Here is a 2,108-nt window from a genome sequence, read left to right on the forward strand (position 1 = left end):
ACTTTCTGCAGAACCTGATAATCATTTTCCCGGACAATGCTAAAGTACTTACAGTGCAAACTGTTTCTGATTTGTTTGACTGATGGGGCTGGTAAATATATATGGTGGTAGTATCTGCTCCCGAAAGAACAGTTACCGTGGATGACCATGCAGCTTTGCTAGAAATGAAATGATAATTAAATGGGCACCCTAGCTGCAAACAGGCGTTGATGTACTTCATTGGGGACATGTTGAAAATGTGTGCCCCGACCGGGACTCGAACCCGGGATCTCCTGCTTACATGGCAGACGCTCTATCCATCTGAGCCACCGTGGGCACAGAGCATATTGCGTCTGCAAGGACTTATCCCTTGCACGCTCCCCGTGAGATCCACATTCCAAACATGTCCACACCACTACATTCGTAGTGCGCCTAATAGATGTTTGCCCATCATACTCATTACTCGTGGCAGATTGATCTACCAAGTGCCGTACGAGTTCGGGCATAGCGTGTGCGTTCGCACAAGAAGGTCAATGGCCGGGAAGCCATATTTTAACTATATATGGCGGTAGTATCTGCTCCCGAAAGAACAGTTACCGTGGATGACCATGCAGCTAGGGTGTCCATTTAATTATCATTTCATTTCTAGCAAAGCTACATGGTCATCCACGGTAACTGTTCTTTCGGGGGCAGATACTACCGCCATATATAGTTAAAATATGGCTTCCCGGCCATTGACCTTCTTGTGCGAACGCACACGCTATGCCCGAACTTGTACGGGACTTGGTAGATCAATCTGCCACGAGTAATGAGTATGATGGGCAAACATCTATTAGGCGCACTACGAATGTAGTGGTGTGGACATGTTGGGAATGTGGATCTCACGGGGAGCGTGCAAGGGATAAGTCCCTGCAGACGCACTATCCTCTGTGCCCACGGTGGCTCAGATGGATAGAGCGTCTGCCATGTAAGCAGGAGATCCCGGGTTCGAGTCCCGGTCGGGGCACACCCAACATGTCCCCAATGAAGTACATCAACGCCTGTTTGCAGCTAGGGTGTCCATTTAATTATCATTTCAGGGCTGGTAAACGCTTTACCATCTACTGCACTCACTTGACTTAAGCCCTCGATTTCTAAACTGAAGGAAGCACTTCACGGCATTGGCTTCAGAACTGCTACAAATTCGTCGGGCAATAGACCGCGCCGCTCGAACTGTGAACGTAACTGGCACTGCTAAGAGTAGCCTACGAATTCCACATCGCTGGCAACGGGTTGTACACAATGCTGGTGACTACTTTGAAGGCCGGTAAAACTTTGAAACACGTATCTATTTCGAACGAGCTGTAAATAAATAGTTGCCACCATTACAGTTCCAACCCTCGTACGCTGACAAGCCACAACGTTATGATCAGAGTTGACCGCGACGTTCGATGCAGCCTGTTGACATTTCGGGCACGTGACGCAGTGAGATACGCTCTTTTAAGCGGAGCAGACACTTACTTGCATGACCCTAGCGAAGATATGGGCTGAAAATGGAGAAATCCATTGAGATAAGCGACTTTGACAAACGAAATGAAATGTCGTGTGGCTAGGGCCTCCCGTCGGGTAGACCGCTCAGCTGGTGCAAGATTTTTAAGTGACGCCACTTCAGCGCCTTGCACGTTGATAAGGATGAGATGATAATGAAGACAACACAACACCCAGTCCGCGAGCGGAGAAAATCCCCGACCCAGCCGCGAATTGAACCCGGGCCCCTTTGCGTGGCATTCCTCCACGCTGACCACTCAGCGTTGAGGCGGACACTTTGACAAAGGGCAGATTATTATTAGGCAGAACCTGTGAACAGTATCTCGAAAAACGGCGAGCTGCTAGAATGTTCACGTGCCACTATCGTAGACGCACAGTGAAACTATCACTAGGCGCTAAATAGTTGGACGTCCACGACTCTTCTCAGAAACTGGAGCTCGGAGGATTGTCTGCTCTGTAATGGTGGACAGATGGTGATGTGTGGCATCTCTGCCCGAAGAGCACAGCGCTGCGGTGCGCACGAGTGCTTCGGAGCACACCGTTCATCGTACGTTATTGAACGTGGAACTCCGCAGCAGACCATTCCTACGCGTTCACATGTT

At 49.5% G+C, this 2,108-nt stretch overlaps 2 non-coding genes across 2 annotated transcripts; one reads left to right on the plus strand and one right to left on the minus strand.

Annotated features, from left to right (window-relative positions):
- Positions 1-241: 241 nt before the first annotated feature.
- Positions 242-316, minus strand: Trnat-ugu (transfer RNA threonine (anticodon UGU)). The gene has a single exon. It is a non-coding gene; the product is annotated as a tRNA-Thr (tRNA).
- A 594-nt stretch (positions 317-910) lies between these two features.
- Trnat-ugu (transfer RNA threonine (anticodon UGU)) lies at positions 911-985 on the plus strand. The gene has a single exon. It is a non-coding gene; the product is annotated as a tRNA-Thr (tRNA).
- The last annotated feature ends 1,123 nt before the right edge of the window (positions 986-2,108 follow it).

Source organism: Schistocerca cancellata, chromosome 6 (assembly GCF_023864275.1).
Source record: "Schistocerca cancellata isolate TAMUIC-IGC-003103 chromosome 6, iqSchCanc2.1, whole genome shotgun sequence".
NCBI lineage: Eukaryota > Metazoa > Arthropoda > Insecta > Orthoptera > Acrididae > Schistocerca > Schistocerca cancellata.